Here is a 20,812-nt window from a genome sequence, read left to right as displayed (position 1 = left end):
AACAAAAATTCCCCAAAATATCAACATACAGTCTGTGCACTTAGAGGGAGATTTTTAAAGGCACAAAACATCGTTTGGCACTTATCAAAGTCAATGGGAATTAAGTGACTAACTCCAATTTGCGACTTTGAAAATCTTGCCTTTTTTACCTAGCAATCCAGTATCACTTACCATTAGAGTGACCAGACAGCAAATGTGAAAAATCAGGACAGAGGATGGGGGGGGTAATAGGAGCCTATATAAGAGAGAGACCCCAAAATAGGGACTGTCCCTATAAAATCGGGACATCTGTCACCCTACTTACCATGTTACTTTCAGTAGCATGAACATGAGCCAAATGCTACCAAGAATGGTAGCTCTAATGTCCATTAGAGTTCAGCACAGCAAGTAGACAAAGTGGATTGAATCCACAGCAGCTAAATCTAGGTTTCTCTTCCTACTGGCAACAACACTTTATCTCTGGAAATACAGTGTTTCTGGAAAAATCTTGCTGATGCCTGTGCCTATTAACTGCTTTTTTAGGATGGCCATGATTTGGTCAGGTCCTGCTGCTGCATTGGTTATAAATGCTTCTTCCAAACGACAGAGCACTGGCAATGATGCCTTCTATATAATTACTTTAGGGTTCATACCCACATCTTAATTTAAAATAATAGCAGTGATAAGGGGAGATATTAGTGGTAGTGCTGGGGTTAAAAAATTATACACTGTCTCTGCACTTCTGTCTTCATTTCAAATGTTCTATATCTAGCATGTTACTTGCAGTGGCATGAACATGAACAGAATGCTACCAAGAGTGTGCATTAGTGTTCAGCAGAACAAATAAACAAGTAGATTTAATCCACAGCAGCGAACTCTAGGTCCTCAGATACCATGGTGATGAGCACAGTATATAAATCTAGGTAGATTACATTAAATTAGATTAAATAGTAAAATTCCTGATGTCAATTCCTATGTTGTGATCAGCTACAAGAAACTGATTGTATATAAATAGCTTGGTAACCATCTGTTTGAAAGCCTGCTTTTCTGCTTCCATGACATACTGTCACACCTGTGGCCATCAGAAGTAGGTGAGCTGGAGCTTCCAGAGTATAACAAAGAGGCTGCTGGCAGGATAATTTCTGTGATCGGCCAGAAACTTTTTTGAATTTGCTTCCCACCCATTGGTTCAAATAGATAAGATCTGTTGACCTTCAAGGCACATTGCACTTTCCATCTCTTTTCCCAGGACCAGCCAACAGATCTCAGATGTATTAATCTCATTTACACAGTACAACTTGCTTACTTCAGGCCTTGGCTACACTTACCCGCTAGTTCGGCGGCTGGCAATCGAACTTCTGGGTTCGACTTATCGCGTCTAGTCTGGACGCGATAAGTCGAACCCGGAAGTGCTCGCCGTCGACTGCGGTACTCCAGCTCGGCGAGAGGAGTACCGCGGAGTCGACGGGGGAGCCTGCCTGCCGAGTGTGGACCAAGGTAAGTTCGAACTAAGGTACTTCGACTTCAGCTACGTTATTCACGTAGCTGAAGTTGCGTACCTTAGTTCGAATTAGGGGGGTAGTGTAGACCAAGCCTCAGTCATGTGATAATGCTTTCATAAAAGAAAAGTGCTCTTAACAGCTGCTGTTCTAAAACCAATAAAAGATCAGCAGAAGAGGAAGGCTGGTGTTGGGGAAGGAAGGAAGGCAGGTTAGGGTACTAACCTGGGACTCCGGAGTCTCAAGTTCAATTCTTTGCTCTGCCATAAACTTCCTTTATGCTCTTAAATAAGTCACTTCATCGCTCTGTGCCTCAGTTCCCTTTCTGTCAAATAGGGATAACAGCGCTTCCCTACCTCACAGGGATGTTGTGAGTACAGAGATATTAAAAGGCATGAGGTGCTCAGAGACTACGGTGATGGGGGAAGTGGGGGAATACAAGTGCCTCACATAGAACGCATTTACTATATACTAAATACCTTTAACAACCAAAGAATTTCTTTTAGCATTATGTATTTATTTATTTGACAACAATGTACACAACACTGAACAAGTGACAAAAGAATTAACAAATTGGCAGACAGAAATAGAGAAAATGGAACACACAGTGGTAGTCACAGAAGGAATAACCTAGAAGAGTTTTTATTGCTGTGGAGTTGTTTTAGTTTGGTTTGATTTACTTTGTGTGGGCAGCCCTTATGAAAGAATCAATCACAAAAAAGGTCACGCGATGTCAATCTCAGGTAGCACAGGCCGGCTTTGACAGTCTGCTATAGAACTGCATTTAGTTCTAGAAAAGATGAGGCTCCGTTTAAGAGAGGTTGCAGAATTATGCTGTACTATAAATTTGCATTATAATGGTGACAAATTCTATGTTGAAAATTGCACTTGTAGCTGAGCAGCTATACAGATTCTCTCGCATATGCATTAAAGCATGATAATGTGGATACTAACAGTGTAATAAAAGTTTACTTAAAGCTTTTTTCTAATGCTTAGTGGAGACTAATGCTCAGATTTTCAAGGTCAAGCATGTCCCACAATGTGCATGAATCTCATTTTATATACACATCAAAATGTGTGTATAAATTAGGTATTTACATGCACATGTCTAGTTATTTCAGCTGAGTCACATTAAGGATGAATTTGGCCCAATGGACACTATGAGAAGAATTTAATTTAATATCTCTACAAAATAACAGCATTTAAAAAATACAGGTATACAGTTACATCAGGAATTAATCTGCCTATAGTGTTTTCCTTGATGGCTTTTAATGTAATATGTGTCTTGCTTTTCCCTTTAGAAAGTGTTAATTTATTTAATAAATAAGTAATGTGGTAGGTGCTAGCACTTTGGGGACTGCTGATATTCAGCACTGTACTGATAGCAGTGCTGGCATCACAAGTGAATAGTTTGTTTTCTATTTAAGTATAAAAGGGTTTATTGAAAGTTGATTCTGAAAATGTCTGCATGCAATACAAAAGGGCTGAGTATGTCTTTTGAAGTAGTGGAGACAAATTCAAAATCAGCGATAGATAATTATAATGGGAGTGGGAAAAGCTCATTATTCCTTCTAGAGTAATTCTGTGTATTTCTGGTCCCTTTTCAACCTTTTACTTAAGGCTAAAGACCAGGATATCAAGAAACACCCCTAAACACACACTTCTAAATCAAACACCATAGCATCCTTTGCAGCACAGCAAAGGAAAACTGCCTTTTCATGCATGCTCCCTCCACTATTTTTTGTGTGTGATAGTGATATAAAATACACTGGCTGTTTGCCCCCCCTCAAAAGGGGGGGGCAATTAATATGTGAAACTGAAAAATGTTCACATTCCTTAGTTAACTACTACCTCAAATAGAGATTTGACCTTTTATGTGAAACTGTCTCACTCTCTTGCTGTCTTTGTTTTAAAATGGTCATTTCCCCCCCTGATTGCAGTGTTGGTGTTGTAGCCATGTTGGTCCCGGGTTATATGAGAGACAAGGCAGGTGAAATAATATATTTTTTGGACCAACTTCTGCTGGTGGTAGAGACAAGACGCTTTTGAGCTTCACAGAGCTCTTCTTCAGGTCTGGAAAAGGTAACTAGAGTGTCGGAACTAAATACAAGGTGGGACAGATTGTTAGGCATAAGGAGTTAATACATGTTCTAAGAAACCACTCAAAATGAAGTGGGCAATGAGCCATAAAGTGCTAGACACTAAAAAGCATGGTCTCAACAGAGTTAGGAATGTAAGTTTCAAGCTTGTCTTTTGAAGGTGTTATGCAGGTTTCCTTTGAGGATGAGGACAGTGATAGAGTGATCGCTTTGTGAATAGTGTTCGCCTAAGGGTGATAGGATGTTTTTGTCTTTCATCATTTTTCTGTGTGAGCTCATCCAAGGGCATAGTGATTGCCTGGCTTGACCCACATAGTTGTTACATTTCTCTGTTTCTTCACTTTGAGAAAAAGATAAGTGTACCTCTGTGGTTCATAAGACTTAGGGCCCTATTCTGCCTTCTCTTTAAGTCAATGACAGAACTCACAGAGAGTAGGATAAAATCCATATTCGTTCACAGCTTCAAAGGATTCTGCTAAGCAGGCAAGTTTCCTAATAGTAATAGACTTAAATAATAATTTCATATTTTTAACACAGGTGGGAACCATCCAGAAAAGTTCCACACATCCTGTACTGAGAATTTCCACAGTTAGTTGCACAGGATATTCATCTGCTTGAACTGTCTGGAGAAATTTAAGTTCCCAGTTCCCATGTGAAATTATACCATAATTAAATACTGAGATTAAATTTTACGGGAATACATCTGTGCTTACTAAATTCAGCCGACGTCTAACATTTCTGAAAATTGACTGTAGGGTTATGATAGGCCCTGACTATGATCTTTGGACTATCTACTCTGACTTGCTGCAGAATCTACTTCTTGCTTTCAGATCTTGGGCATGCTCAATGGAGGTAATAGAGAAGATCCTTGATGATCATAGGGATATTGATCACACAGGGTTCTCTTTGCATATGTCTACACTGCATGCCAACTAATTCAGACTCATGGGGCTTGGGCTCAGGGGCTGTCTAGTTGTGGTGCAGACATTCGGGCTCAGGCTACAGCCCATGCTCTGCGACCCTCCCACTTCGCAAGGTCCTAGAGCCCAGCTGCAGGGTTTTAATCGCAGTGTAGACATACTCTCAGTGGCTGTCTCTGAGGGTCACTCAATGGTTTCCATGCCTGAGGGCATGGATTTAGTCTGCACATATGCATATTAGCATAAAGTGTTGCTCCTGGCCCCTCAGCTTCTCCTTCCTCCTCCGCTCCAGGCTGGTCTCATGGTGATTCTTCTCTGAAGTGTAGATGGGGAACTTGCCATCTCTCCATTTCTGCTCCCTATATCCAGAGTAATTACAAGCCAGTAGCACAGTGAAAGATAGATGTGGAGTCCAAAGAGAAAATGGGGAAGGGAGGGGAGGAATGGTTTTTGTCTCAGCATAATGGGTGATAGTGAATTTATCACTCTGGAAGCAAATTTGCAACTCTTATATGTAGTCAAGAACTGTAAGACGAATGTTTTAAGATGGACACCACAGCATATGGGCTGCCTTTACACATATTAGAATTAACTTCTACAGCACCATTACATGGTGATGCATACTATATAAGCAAACACAAATAGAAATACGATATACTATTGCAAACATAGTGCATTAAGGATAGAGAGATTAGATACTTCCAACCCAGTTAATGCTGAGTTGCTTTGATTTCATCTTATTGTCTTTGTTTGCAAAAGAGAGAATTCTATTAACAAGAGCTATACACAATATTTCTGTTGGCTTTTCATGTCTCTTAAATTCCTATTTAAACTCACTAGCAAAGCTTTATTTTAAGTGCCTTATACCCACCATAGCCCATTAGAGAGAATCCGAAACTATTTTTAAGAGTCAAAGCCCATAAGGCATGAGGAGATACATAGTTGTCAGTCACTGCTCTAAAGGAGATGGCGAGAAGGAAGAACTGATTTTTCTCTCATTTTAAATCCGGAGGAGCTCCATTAGTCAATGGAACTCCACCACTATAATAATGGTGTGAGAGCAAAATCTGGCCCAGAGGTTATAAATTAACTACAAGTGATATTCAGAGAGATTTGTGCAGTAAGATGTTATCTGAAATAAAATTTATTCTATCCCACTGGCTAAGGACAAAACAAATGAAAATACTAACCCTGCAGACTTAAAAATAGCTGCTGTGTTCCTGCCTCTGTTTCTTTTCCTTCTTCTGTTAGTTTCGCATTGCTTAGATTATTGTTATGACCTCTCTCTTTTACATAAGTATTTTTTAAAACCCTTAAACTGTAATGTCTCTGAAGTACTGTGGCTAGACTGAATGCAATACATTTTAAAAATTCTCTGAATTCTAATATAGCTCCTTAAAATAACCCAATAAAAGGAAGCCACATACACAAACTACATAAAAATAGCACTCAAGGTCTGATAAAATAGACTGTCACTTTTATAAAGTCATAAATTTTGTAATTGTATTATACAACACATCCATCTGACATAGGTCACAAATAGTGTTGTGTGTCAGCCTCGCAGGAATTAAGAAAGCAGAAAAAATTGAGAATTGTCGCCTGAGTAAACAAAATATAGCCCAAGCCACTCACTTGCTCCTCAGCACAGACATCTCAAAACTTGAAAAGTCGAGGAGGAGGAGGCGTGCGAAGGAGAAGTAGTAGGATGGAGAAAGGGGACATTTACAAGAAGAATTGTTATCCTTAGACAAGAAAGAATATCTCTCTCTATTGTCTTTCTCCATGCTACAAAGGACACTTTCTGAATCCGTGTAGTGGATGGACTGGTGCTCAGATACTCTGATAATGAGCAAACTCATACAGATGTGGACAGATACAGCAAAATGTAGAAAAATAAGAAAGTTGGCTTAGCTGAAATAGCTTGAAATGCTTTGTGTTCAAAATTTGTTTCTGCGCTGAACTGTAAGGTGTAACAAGTGAATGAGAAGTGGCTCATGTGGCCAGTCCTCTACACACATCTGTAGCTGAGGTCATGCTATAGTTGGCTATACTTTTTGTATGATGTGCTTTTACCATGAAGTGAAATGGATGGCCATTAGAAGAAGGTTGTGCATGGGAGAGCAGGTAATAAAAGCTGTAATTTCATTCCAGATGGCTGCATATATGCCTGCTTTTAAGGAGTTGAAGGACTGGGTACAAAAGCCTCGGAATTGAGCCATTTGCCTGGTTTAAGGTAGCCACCACTGTCTTCCTGGCTAAAGACAGATATCAATTCCAGTTTTGTGTGAAGGTTTGTGTTTGATTCTTTTTTTACCTGAATTGCTTTACCCTTCCCTAGAACATGTATGCTCACTAAGTGATCATCTTACTTATACTATGTTTCCATTTTGGTGTGATTGACTTCAAAAGAATAGTGGCACTGATTTACACTCTTGGGGACTGTAAGGATGTTCAAAATCTAACCCCGGGCCAAATCAATGGTAACACAATGGAAGCAAGAGATGAAAACCTGGTCCCCTTTTCAAGGCTGGCAGAAAGGGACTGCTGCAGAGCTGGTGCATTTAGGCTCTGGTGAGGGAAAGGAGTGCTTTGCGTTATTCTTTAGTGACTCCTCTAGCTGATTTACATGTGGAATTGATGGTGAGACCAAAGAAAAGACTAGTGATGCATATTTGCACAGCAACGCTTTGAAAATATGCACTAACTAGCACATTGAACAGACACTAATGTTCCCACTGCCATTGTATATAACTAGCACTGCATTTTCTATAACATGGAGTGACTTATTACAAAAACATTTTTAAGTCCAGGTTGACAAGGTCCAGTGGGAGCAGCATTACATCTTCTCAGCAGAAAGAATGGTTGTCATTTCACTTGCACTTGGGAAAGGGGTAATATATTGAAAAACATGATTGTGAAATGGGATTCTCAGAGCTTTGAGACATGCTTGGATCCCCTACATGTTTGGAAACACTAAAGAGTTAACTTGGGTAATTGGTACATGGGTACGCCTACCCCAGGTGTGAGAAGCCCTACTGCAAAGCCATAGCCGAGCTACTTAGTCCACAGTGGTGCTTCATTCACTTGTGTGTGTTGCTAGGACTTCCAGAAGCATATCCCATGGTTCTTAGCACTACAATGGGCTGAGTCACTCTATGATTATTTTCCAATGAGTTGTGGGAGAACTTGTCTGTTCTGGGCATTATATATGGGCATTAAAACTTGTCTGTTCTGGGCATTAAAGGGGGAATTATGGGAAGGCACTAAAGGACTGACATGACCCAAGTAGCTTAGCTTGCTGAAAGTGGGAGGGATACTAGCCCTAATGAAAGCAGCAGCTGGGCTTTTGCCTGTACCCCAGAGAGGCCAGCTAGCTTGGGCTGAAGGCACCACCAAACTCTGGTCAGAGGTTTTTGCGTTTGGATGGGGCTGGGTTAGTTTTCTGACTCCTTTCATATTTCATATGATAATTCAGTGTTTGACTTTGTCATGTTCATAAACTTTGATGGCAATGTGCCCGTTTACAAGCCTCATTATACCCTCAGGACGATTCTATTCTAAAGTGCAGGGAGTCAGACTAAACACCGTTCCCTAGCTCCGCAGGCACTTAATAATAATAATTAATAAATAAAAAAATTGCTGCAGGAGCAGGGTTTTTTTAATCACTGCTTCATTCCATCATTCGTCAGGATGCTATGCGTTAACATTTTCTATGAAACAAACCAGGTAGTGAAGCTGACTAAGGCTTTCCACCAGACCCAGCACTGAAAATGTAGCTTAGTCATGTTTGATTCAACATAATACATGTGATTGCCTATGTCTGATGCATATTCAACCATATCCCACTCATTCACATAGCAGTTTTCACGGGGAGAAAAAATGTCTTGTCTCTGACAAAACCATGTACAAAACACTAATATGTAGAGAGTAAAGTGCACATACAGGGATTGTATATGTTAGTCCTAGACTCTAAGGAAAACATCAAATGCACAAATATATTAATAAATGTGATTAATATGTATTCACTACATGCTAGGTACTTGCTTTTTATTTGAAGAGCAGTGGTCTTAAAGAAAAAATGTTTGGAGCAGTCTCATTCCAGAACAGACAGCACTGGTTAGCTCCTTCAAGAGGTAGAATGGACTTACTGCTAAGGCACTGGTCTGCAACCTAGGAGATCTGGGTTTCATCCCTGGTTCTGCTAAGGACTCTCTGGGTGACTTTGGGCAAGTCACTTATCTCTCTCTGCCTCAATGTTCCCTTCTGTAAAATGGGGATGATAATACTTCTGAAGGAGAGTCCAAAAATTAAAACAGACCAAAAAACACACACACAAAAATCTCATGATATTTGAATTTTGGGGTTGGCACTACTGGTTTTATCAAGTGGATTATAAACTCTTCAGGGCAGGGCCTGTCTCTTGTGTTGCAGTGCCTATCACCCAGTTTCTGTTTGGACTTCTAGTTATTACAGACGCCCCCTGGGTTACGCAAACCCGACTTACGCAAATCTGCACTTACGGAAAAAGTTCTATAAGCTAGAAATAGGAGGTGGTTTTGTTTTGTTGGGGGTTTTTTGGCGTAATGGTCGGGTATACATTTCTGACTTACTCAAAATTCGAGTTACTCAAGGCATTCCGGAATGGAACGCTTGCATAAGTTGGGGGGCATCTGTATTGTAATACATATAATTGATAATACTTAGAACCCAACTCAAATGGTCTAGAATCCTGTTTTTATGAGATTAGTGCCCATTGGAATATTCTCTTAAGCAGCATCTGAGTATATTTTAATAAAAAAAATATCTGTCACACAACTAGATACAATTTCCTCCTATGGCAACACATAAGTAGATGACAAAATGAAAAGATCCACATGTTTTTTTTTTTTTTAATCTTTAGTTTTGAAATTTTGTTAACAGAAAGAAAGAAAGATGTTTACCAGGCAAACACAATGCATGCCCCAGATTTTCAGGTTAGCTCTTGAAAAGGCTAGGGTTAATCATCAGGTTGGTTTATTATTGAGAAGTAGAAATTTCTGGTTCATTGTAAAGAGTTGGCATTTCTGTTCTTGCGAATCTAATTAAAGTGAGTTATCTAGCTTACAAGGGAATCATTACTGTGAAATCTAGAGTGGATTTTGTCTTGGATCATTAACAACTGGTGCTTGGCAGCAAATAATTACAGTAAAGTGATTTTATAGTAGAATGTCTTTCATGCGTTAGTCACCTATTAGAGTGTCCCGTGATTATTAAAGTGTGTCCGGTGACTATGAAATCTGTGCTCTTTCAAAGGAACTGTGCAATATTGAGATGCAGTGCAAAAACGTGTATGCAGCAGATAAAATGCACTTACAACAACAGTGCTGTGGTATGTTAATGGGGAGAGGGGAGACCATTTGAAATATCGCTAAGGAAAGGGAGAGAAGAATGTGAGAATCTTTGGTCAAACAGGACACTTCATCCATATCTGTCGGATCTGCACAAATGCCCACAGCAGACTGCCTACAGCAGTTTTGGTCCATCATAAACAGTCAGATTCAATCTATTGCTAAGAGCAGACTCCCTCTTGATCTTTTCTTCACTGCCTCTATCTAGGGTGACCAGACAGCAAGTGTGAAAAATCGGGACGGGGTGGGGGGGTAATAGGAACCTATATAAGAAAAAGACCCCAAAATCGTGACTGTCCCTATAAAATCAGGACATCTGGTCACCCTACCTCTATTCCTTCATCCTTGACTCCTTTCAGAAGGATGTGATATTGCTGGGCCTTCCAGAAAATCTTGAATATGACAGATGTAAAGATCATAGGATCTGAATCTCCACTCCCTTGCACTTGTGAAGTCATTTAAATCTATGCAAAGATGGTATAAATGACTACACAGCGTATAAGGCAGTGGAGAATCAGGCTCCTAATCTCTCACTTCCTAGTCACAATGTAATGCTTAATAGATAGCATTCTGTTAAAGAAATGGGGTTCCTTTCTTATTAGTGTGTGGTGCACCAAGGCTTGGAAAGTGCTAGTCCTGGGAACCTCCCCCTTCAGGTATTAAAGAGTTATGTAGTTATCAGATGTCCTATGTATAATGTTCAGGGAAAAAATTATCTTTAGTAGTCAAACCTCCTATTTCTTAATTTTTGTGTTCTATTAATGCAAGTGTTTGAAAGGCCCCCTGGTCTCAGGTTGTTTCTAGAAACTAAGGGACTGGTGATATCAGATTGGTCCTGACGTTTTGAGAACAAATAAAATGTTTCTGTATTGCAAACTAGAATAACCTGTTGTTCCATGGTGTCTTGCAGGTGTCTACCCTCCTATGTCACTCAACATACTTTTTCTATTCCATCTAGTCTTTTACCCATCACCATACTATGAGTATTTACCTTCTCATTCTGCAAGCATTCAATAACAAGAATGTTAATTTTTAATTTTCATTTCTCTTTATTTTTAAAGCCAGTCCCATACCATCCAAATCCTAATGTCTTCTTATTGTTTGTTCTTGTAAAATACCAGAAATTCTAATGTCTAAAGCTGCAGAAAACATTGCCCATGGTAAATAAATTAATCTTGTCTTTTCAAGCTCTGTCAATCTATTGTATTTTTAAAGGGCAGCTCTTCGGCTGATGTAAATTTTCATAGCTCCGTTGACTTCAGTGTAAGTATAACATTTTATACCAGCTGTGGATCTGTTACTGAGTTTGTTTCACATTTTAGAAACCAGTGTCATATCTAGGTCTTGGGAAACTAAACACTGATTTTTAGGCAGATAATCTTTCCCAAATAAAGATACAGGAACTCTTACCCATATACAACCTCCATTAAATTATTCCATTCATCTCTGCTTTGAAAAGAGTGACTCATTCCCTGTTGATTGCCAGCTTTGTGTTAGGTCTGAACTGGATCAGCAGAAATTTATCAGCTGATTGCTAGCAGAATTGCAAAGCATCTTTCTCTCTGCTCAGCAGAATGAACAGTAACATTCAGTTTTGTTTTCAATTTCTTTCTCTTTTTACCTTTTTGTTAAGATGTTATTTGATGCCAAATGCACAGTACAGGACATTCGCTTTGTTTGCATAACATGTGAATGTTTGAACTCTGTGGGTGGAGTGCAGAAAAATTGAGAGAGTGAAATTCACCCCTTAATCCACCCATTCCCATGACTGCTACTCCAGCCAGTGAACTGCAGTATTATCCACCGTTCTGTCACAGAATCATAGAAATGCTATGCTGAGGCAGGACCAAGTAAACCTAGACTATCACGGACAGGTGTTTGTCTTACCTGTTCATAAAAACCTCCACTGATGGGGATTCCACAACCTCCCTTCGTAAACTATTCCAGTACTTAATCCTTATAGTTAGAAAGTTTTTCCTAATATCTAACCTAAATTTCTCTTGCTGCAGATTAAGGCAGCTACTTCTTGTCCTACCCTTGGTGAATATGGAGAACAATTGATCACCATGCACTTTATAACAACCTTTTTGCATAGATGAAGATTATCAGGCTTCTTTTCTTAAGACTAAATGTACCCAGTTTTTTTTTAACCTTTATCATTTTTGTTGCTCTTCTCTGGACTTTCTTCAATTTGTCCATATATTTCTTAGTGTGGCACCCAGAACTTGACAGAGTACTTCATCTGAGGCCTCACCAATGCCAAGTAGAGTAGGACGATCACTTCCCTTACAAAGAACACTAATGTTAATACACCCCAGCATATTAACCTTTTTCGCAACTGCTTCACATGATTGGCTCATATTGCACTTGTGATCCACTTGTGAACCATTTAACTATTCTTTGAGTACAGTCTTTCAAACAGTTGCACACCCACCTGATAGTAGTTTCATCCTAACCACATTTCTCTAGTTTGCTTATGAGAATGTTATGTGGGACTGTGTCAAAAGCCTTTCTAAAATCAAGATATGTCTCATCTATAGCTTCCCCTCTGTCACTCCATCCACTAAGCCAGTAACCCTGGCAAAGAAGGAAATTAGGTTGGTTTGGCATGATTTATTCTTGACAAATCCATGTTGGCTGCTATTTATTATCCATTATCTCCTATGCCAGTGCTTCCCAAAGTCAGGCTGCCGCTTGTTCAGGGAAAGCCCCTGGCGATCCGGGCTGGTTTGTTTACTTGCCGCATCTGCAAGTTCGGCCGATTGCGGCTCCCACTGGCCGCGGTTCACTGCTCCAGGCCAATGGGGGCTGTAGGAAGGATGGCCAGCACATCCCTCGGCCCGCGCCGCTTCCCGCAGCCCCCATTGGCCTGGGATGGTGAACCATGGCCAGTAGGAGCCGCGATCAGCTGAACCTGTGGACGCGGCAGGTAAACAAACTGGCCCGGACCGCCAGGGGCTTTCCCTGAACAAGTGGTGGGCCGGCTTTGAGAGGCATTGTCCTATGCCCTTACAAATTGTTTGTTTAATTATGTGTACCGGTCTCTTTGTAGGTATCGAAGTTAGGCTGATTGATCTATAATTTCCCGGGTCCTCTTTGTTCCCCCTTTTAAAGATAGGTACTATATATTTGCTCTTCTCTAGTCCTCTGGGACTTCACCCATCCTCCATGAGTTCTCCAAGATAATTGATAATAGTTCTGAGCTAGCTTCAGCTAGTTCCTTAAGTACACTGGGGTGGGGAGGAATAGCTCAGTGGTTTGAGCATTGGCCTGCTAAACCCAGGGTTGTGAGTTCAATCCTTGAGGTGGCCACTTAGGGATCTGGGGCAAAATCAGTACTTGGTCCTGCTTGATGACCTTTCAAGGTTCCTTCCAGTTCTAGGAGATAAATAAAAATAATGGAGATATCCTATTTATTTATCATCAGATCCCCCAACGTGAATACATCTAACTTATCGAAATATTCTTTAGCCTGTTCTTTTCCTATTCTGGCTTGTTGTATTGCCCCCTCATTGTTAATATGGTATTAAAGAGCTGATCAGTTACCCTTTTCTGTGAAGACTGAAGCATGCTGGTTGCATGATGCACTGGGATCAATGGGGGCACTTGAGCTGCATAAATTTGGATTGTTCACTCCCAAACTGACAATCTGCATTAGCCCCACATAAACTAGCACAGAGACCACCCTGAAGAACTCACTGAGAGTATGAAGATAGGCAACTTCCTGAATAGGCCTTATATGGGTTAAAGTTGTGTGACAGACCTTTCCACAAGGAATTAATTTGGCTCAGAATTCAATAGCAAACAGATACCTCCCAGAATAACTTCCTGTACAAAATTTTGATAATCCCTGTGGTCTTGGACTGACAGGTGAAATTAATTTTCCCTGTCTGCCTGCACTCTACCCACAAAGGGCTTGAATGAATAAAAGGGCAGGACAGACAATGAACCAACCTCTTCCTTGGAGTATGACTACTGAATTCAACTGACTTACAAGGAATGAATTTGGTCCTATATGTCCTTAATTTTAGATTCAAATCACAAGATTCAAGTTGTAAAGGATGACGGAAAGAACAGAGTCACCATTAGCCCCTGTGAATCCTACTTCTATGAAGTTTTGATATGTTTAGAGTCTTTTTGTATTTTGGTTTCATTGTCTCTCTTTAGCAGCTGGTATATTTTAATAACATGACTTGTTTCCTGTTGCCTCTGCTTTTCCATTAACTTTGCCATCCAGCAAAATGTATTCCTGCTTTCCTGGAAGTACAGAATACTTGACATATCCCCAGCACCTTATAGGACAACTCTGTATTTTGCTCCCTATTCTGTCTCCAAAAAAACCCTAATGCCAGGAGTTAAGTTTTCCTGTGTTTCCATTTAGAATGCCAAAATTATCAGTGTAGAAAATATATGAAGGGAGCAGTTAAAATTGCCACATTATGGAGAGGCAGTACTCTCTCCACAGTTAAGATTGCAACTAGTTTCCATTGTAAAACCCTATAGCTTTGCTTTGAATATTTGTTTGGCCAGAAAACTAGATTTACTATGAGTGGAAAGTAGAATTTTGCAGCTCACTTAAATTTTTTTTTTAAATCTATCAAATTGTTCTGCTGGATAACTGAATCTTACAAAGAACACATGAATCCTTCTATCGCTAACAGAGAGAAAGATACTCTTGGATATCTTATTATGGAGAGGGGATAAGTTCTCCGTAGTAAAGGTTATAACCAGATCAATCATTTTGATAAGTCTTGTAACTCCACAAACAAACAAAATATTCTCATGGTTTTAGATTTTTAGGGTTAAATCTCATCGAGAAATCACTTTTTTGAAAAATTGAATTAAATTACATCAAATTATTTTTTAAAATGTCTTTGAATTTTTTTGTAAAGTGTCAAATGTTTCTCTCTGAATGAAAAAAATCACACTACACCAAAGGTTCTCAAATTGGGGGTTGTAACCTCTCAGTGGATCATGAGGTTATTACATGGGGGCTCACGAGCTGTCAGCCTTCACCCCCAAATGCTGCTTCACCTCCAGCATTTATAATAGTGTTAAATTATTAACACTTGCTGTGTGAAAGGGTTCACCAATACAAAAGTTTAAGAACCACTGTACTACACACACATGTCAAGAATACATAGATTTTGAGAGAGGTTTTAGTTTGTTTTTTTTACAAGAGGCAGGTTTCAAGGGCAGGAATGATAAAATATTTAAGAAATTGATGTGATGGGACTGGATATACTGAGTTTTTTGGTTCAAAGCAGCCAGAGGAGACCTGAGAACTGATTCCAATGGGCAAACTTTGATATCTTTAACTATTCACTTTCTTGTCTTTAAGTGCTTGGGTTTTATAAATAATGAATAACTATGCTTTTGTCACTTAGCAACCTTAACTTTTATTTAAAATGAATTTTTTTGCAATGAATAAGCTTTCAATTAAATGTAAAGCTCCAGCAAATCTATAAATAAATAATTTCTTGAAAAATTGTGACTATGAAGATGCATATGTTGCCCTTCCATGTGACCATGTAATCTAATTGTCCTTGCCAGAAAAGGCCATGTGAGGACCCTAAAGGCTATTAAGAAACAAACTGATGTTTAATCAATTCTTGTTGGATAAACTGGAATCTCCTTTGGGGACCTACGGTTTGTTTGCCCAGATTAATTATGATATATTGTCACAAATTCTCCTCTAAACAGCCTTGGATAGGGCTTTGCCTTGAGTTAAGCAGATATATATAGCTACACTATATTATTTAGCACTCTTTACTACTTAGGATGGAATTTGATTACAGTGTACATAGCTCTTCCTATAGAAAAGGCAAAGTGCTCTACAAACAAGCAAAGCCAGGCACAGACAAAGAATAGTGGGGGCATGACTGAAATGTCATTCTACCTACTGTACTGTAATGAACTTCCATCAAATATGACAGAAAAACATGAGTGCCTCTTTGTTGTGGTTCCCCCAAGACCACTTTCACTTGGTTCCCCAAAAACTCAGTTTGACTCTAATCTCATCACTCAGGTTCCTTTATTTTTCATAGCGCAAACCTATGCTGAATTAATCAGATTCAAGAGAAAGTACTCAACATACAGTGTTACAGAGCAAAATTTTCCTTATGTACACTTTTACCAATGTATGTATTCTTAACTATACATTTCATTACACACTTACAGATTGTCTTGGTTACTTTTCAGGAATCAATACCTGTATAGCAGGCTCTGTCCACACACTGTACTTACATGACCTACTCTTTACCTCCTCTTACATTCCAGGCTTAGCTTGTCCATTGTAAATGGTACCAGGCTATTCCTCCTTATCCCATCCTATCTGTAGCCTACTGATCCATTTACCTTCCCAGTCATGCCCACAAAGAAATGAGGCGAGTTACTTATGCCCAGGAATTTCTACATAGGAATGTATGTACACAAGTGAAAATAACTATCCTAACCTCCACATAGCTGTTATCTTTGTGGTTTGAAGTACCTAAATATACATAGAAATACCTTTTTATTGGTACGAAGTCTAAAAATTGACATTTACTTACCTACCAGGTCTGTGATTGGATGCTGTGGTGTGCTCAAGTGGCCTTTGCGGGGTTCCTGGAAGCATGTTGACAAAATTCCGCCATCAAACTGAAGGGAGGATTGGAGTGATTTTCATAGCTCTGATTGAAGTCCATCCCGGTGTGGTTGCTACTTATTCATTCCTGTTAGGAATGACATGTCTTTGGGGTTCATTAAATACTTATGACAAGCAGGCTTTTTAATAATAAAAAAAAATCTTTGGAATGTACCACATTGCACCAAAGTATCAAATATTTTCAAATGATTTTCCAAAGGGACTATCATGTAGGGGTTCCTCCCCACCCCTGCTCTTACAAGACCTTCCCTCCTCTTTCCTGGCTGTTTCAAATTACCCAAGCTCAACAATGTGCTGTTCCATCTGTATATTTTTCCAGGATGTTCACTTAAAAGATTTTTGTCGGCTTGGTGGTATGGCCTACCATCTTGGCTGCTGTGGTGAGAGGATGACTTTGTTTAAATGGGTAAAGAAATTAATTGATCAATCTTTAGCCTCACCTCTCTGCAGGCTTCTCTCCCATGTGGGGTTTATTTCAGGCCAGGGAGAGAAGTTTCTTGCAGGAGCTCTGTGTTGAAATATTAGCAGGACATCACTAATTATGTACAGATTTTGGAGAAGAACACACAAGCTTACATTTGATTTTAAAATATGATGAATTCCCAAACAGAACGCTACTTGAGCTGCGTAGGGCTGGATTTTATAACATTCCAGCTCCCACAGTGCTTTGCTGATCAAGCAGAAAATAAAAGATTTCCCCTTTTAAATTATTCTGTTTTAACTGTTTCCTCCAAACACTCATTAATATGAGGGAAATGATGAAAAGACAAACTTGATAACACAGTTATTAAAATTTCTATGGGCAGCAGTAGTAGATCATTAACACTACCCATTGTGGATAACTTGTGTAATATATTTTTGGACTGTTGTAAATAAGTCTCTAGCAGCTGCTACAGTGATAAACACTGTCAAATAAAAACTAAACCTGGGCAGATATTTTCAGCTGTTGAAGCCAATGGGGCTCCTCCTCAGCCCAAGGGTCTATACACACATCTGATTGTTTTTGTTGTTATAGAGCAGTGGCTATCAACCTTTCCAGACTACTGTACCCCTTTCAAGAGTCTGATTTGTCTTGCACAGCACTTAAAATACAGCTCATTCACCTCACTTAAAATACTTGCTTACAAAATCAGACAAAATACAAAAGTATCAACACAGTATTACAGAAAAATTGCTTGCTTTCTCATATTTACTATATAATTATAAAATAAATCAATTGGAATATAAATATTGTACTTACATTTCACTGTGTAGTATATAGAGCAGTATAAACAAGTCATTCTATATGAAATTTTAGTTTGTACTGACTTAGCCTGTTGTAAAACTAGGGAAATATCTAGATGAGTTGATGTACCCCCTGGAAGACCTCTGTGTACCCCTGGTTGAGTACCACTGTTATAGAGTGTCTATCACCATAGCAGCTACTTAGTTTGTGTAATTTACTTTAATGTTGTAAATATCTACAATAGGTAGTATTAATGAACCATTTGCTGGTGCCTTCAGAAATTTTAACAACCTTATTAGAGAGACAAGATGGGTGAGGTAATATCTCTTATTGGACCAATGTCTGTTGAGAGAGACGAGCGTTTAGGCTTACACAGAGCTCTTCTTGTTGTCTCTCTCACCAACAGAAGTTGATTCAATAACCTATTAGCTCACCCATATTGTCTCTCTAATATCCTGAGATCCACACAGTTATAACAACACTGCATACAGCAATCTTGTTGTCTTTTACCATGAAGAACAATGATGAAGTTAACCCCCCCCCCAAAAATGTATCATACGTCAATGGAGTTCTGCAGCGGTCCAGTTTGGAGGCATGACTGGTGCTTTAAGACTGGAATCTGCAAATGGATCCATGTGGGGGCACACAGAAATCCAGCTGGGGTTCTGCATGGGTGTGTCTAGGCAGATTCATTTGCAGGACTAGCCCTTCTTTAATAAGAATTGAAGTAATTCAAAGGTCTGCTTTATAGGACAGAGACTATTGTCTTCCTACGTATGTGGACAAACAGCACTAGCACAATGGCCCTCGTTTCTGACTGGGGCCTTTGGATGGATGTTACAATTACTATTACAGTATTTATATTACAGTAAGTGCCATCATTAAAAAAATAAAAAAACCTTGAGATTTTAAAATAACATACTGCCTTAAGAGAGAACACTATTTTACAGTTTAATAGTTGAATATAAACTGTCACATTCTTTCTGGTTTTTTTTAATAAACTGAATATATGGACACAAACATTTTACAGTGTTTAAAAATAATTGTTAAAAATGACAGAAGAGAAATGATAATACAGAAAACTGAACTCAACAGCATTTCCTAGCTGAGGAACTCCCATCAGGACTAAAGTCATGATCCAGAAGCAAGAGGCAGGGGGGGAGAGAACATAGGTACAAAACACAAGCATCAAGTAGTAGAAGAGATTTGTTCAATAACTATCCAGATTAATGGCAGCTGTGCAGGCATAGCGGGTGACGTTCTCCTTCTCTTAGCTAGGCTGCAGAGCTGTCAGCATGAAGTTTTCATGATGAATGCCACTGAAAAGATATTTATTTCCCCTGTTTCAGGATGATGCAAATGTTCCTGCTTAAATACTTAATAAGATCCATTAAACAGGAGTCGTTTCAGAGGGATTGTGGTAAATTTAAAAACAAACAGTCATATTTATTAAAAATTCTGAGCTAGCATATCAAATATCTTCATTTGTATGTTTTAGAAAGCTGCAATATAAGTGCTGTTTATAAATATATGTAGAATTCTATTAATTTTTAAAAAAATCAATGTACTTTCAAACTTTAATAAATGAGAATATAATAAGCAGTCATTTAATATCGTAAAATTACACAACCACCAGTTATTTTGTATCAGAACCTTTTAGTCCTTTATGATTATCTACATCCAGAATTAGCCTTTGTGTCCCACAAAGGCCACACGTATGTGACTTCACTGATTTGGTGGAAACAGACATGTAAAACAGCTTTTGTTGTTTTAAAAAAGGTATGTTTCTGGCTCACTTCCTTGCAAAGAGAGCCTTGAAATGTAAAGCAATCACTAAGCTGAACGGGGAAAAAAGCAGTAATAGGTTCCAGTTTTCAGCATGAAGCTCCCTGTGATGATTTGGGGAGTTTATGTATCTGTATCAGACTACAAATTCCATTTTGATTGCAAGGCTGGTTTGCCTTCTCTGCTGTCTTTTTACTTCTATCATGGACCAAAATTCCAAGAGGTAATGACAAAGGGCTAACAAGGGAAGGTTGTTAAATCCTGGTGACCCTCTATTCAAATAGAAGCACCATTGGATGAACAATTTGATCACTGGAAGAGGCTGATTGGGGTCATTTGGCAAAGGGAACTGGAAGTTATAAAAGAAAGGGTGGGTTTTCTCATTCTGTTTTTATGGGAGAGAGGAGAAGGAGATATAGTCACTCACATACTCAGACTCCATAATTTGGAGAAGCCATGTGTTGGAGGAAGGAGCCAGAACACCCCAGAGAACTCTGACCAAATCCTAAAGAAAGCTCAAGAGTGGTGAGGAAACTGAGCAGGGAAGGGTCCACATTTGGTCAATGATTAAGGCTTCCAGGCAGTATAGTAATACAAATTATAAATATTAATAGGTGTGTTTGTTGTCGTGTCTAGATCTAAATATCACTAGCGCTATCCAAAGTAAGGAGCAATTGTGTTAGAAACTTTTACAAAGACTGTGTGTTATGTTTTTCAATTATCGTGTGTTTCTGGAGAGAGAAACTAGAGTGCTCACAGGTTGGAGCTCTGTGAAAGGATCTGCTTAAGCTAGTTGGGTGATATGGGGGTCAGCCCTGGTCCTTGGGGCCTAGGGCAGCTGGATCATGAGGTCCTACTTCTCTGAAGGAGTAAGAAGTTCTCTGTGCGGGAAACCGTTAGAGAGGCCAAAGAGAGACCATGCAGTAGCCTACCCAGACCAAGGGAAGCTTAAGCACAATGAGTCCAGCTTGGTAGGACCCACATACAGCAGCCCAGTTGAGTAACCAGCAGGGGAAGCTTTACAAGGATGGTGATATACCCATATATTACAAAATTTGGGATGTATGTCAAAGAATAATCTCACTAACCTTCTCCCAAATCCTAAGGAGGTTCCTGCTTAATGATCTGATTATGAGGGAATTTATTTCACTTAGGATGGAGATGAGGAAGACAATAAATGTCTTGCAATCCTGCCCTGCCTGCTAGGGCTACCTCTGTCTACCTTCTACAAAATGGAGGTACCCTGAGAGGATAGCAGTAGATTTTGTTTAT

At 39.3% G+C, this 20,812-nt stretch overlaps 1 long non-coding RNA gene across 1 annotated transcript; it reads right to left on the bottom strand.

Annotated features, from left to right (window-relative positions):
- Positions 1–1,980: 1,980 nt before the first annotated feature.
- Positions 1,981–17,360, bottom strand: LOC135981706 (uncharacterized). Its single transcript, XR_010598843.1, has 3 exons — positions 16,971–17,360; positions 16,436–16,597; positions 1,981–4,856 (listed from the first exon to the last, which is right to left on the bottom strand). It is a non-coding gene; the product is annotated as an uncharacterized LOC135981706 (long non-coding RNA).
- Positions 17,361–20,812: the final 3,452 nt, after the last annotated feature.

Source organism: Chrysemys picta, chromosome 2 (assembly GCF_011386835.1).
Source record: "Chrysemys picta bellii isolate R12L10 chromosome 2, ASM1138683v2, whole genome shotgun sequence".
Taxonomy (NCBI): domain Eukaryota; kingdom Metazoa; phylum Chordata; order Testudines; family Emydidae; genus Chrysemys; species Chrysemys picta.
This window is presented reverse-complemented; position numbering and strand designations above follow the sequence as displayed.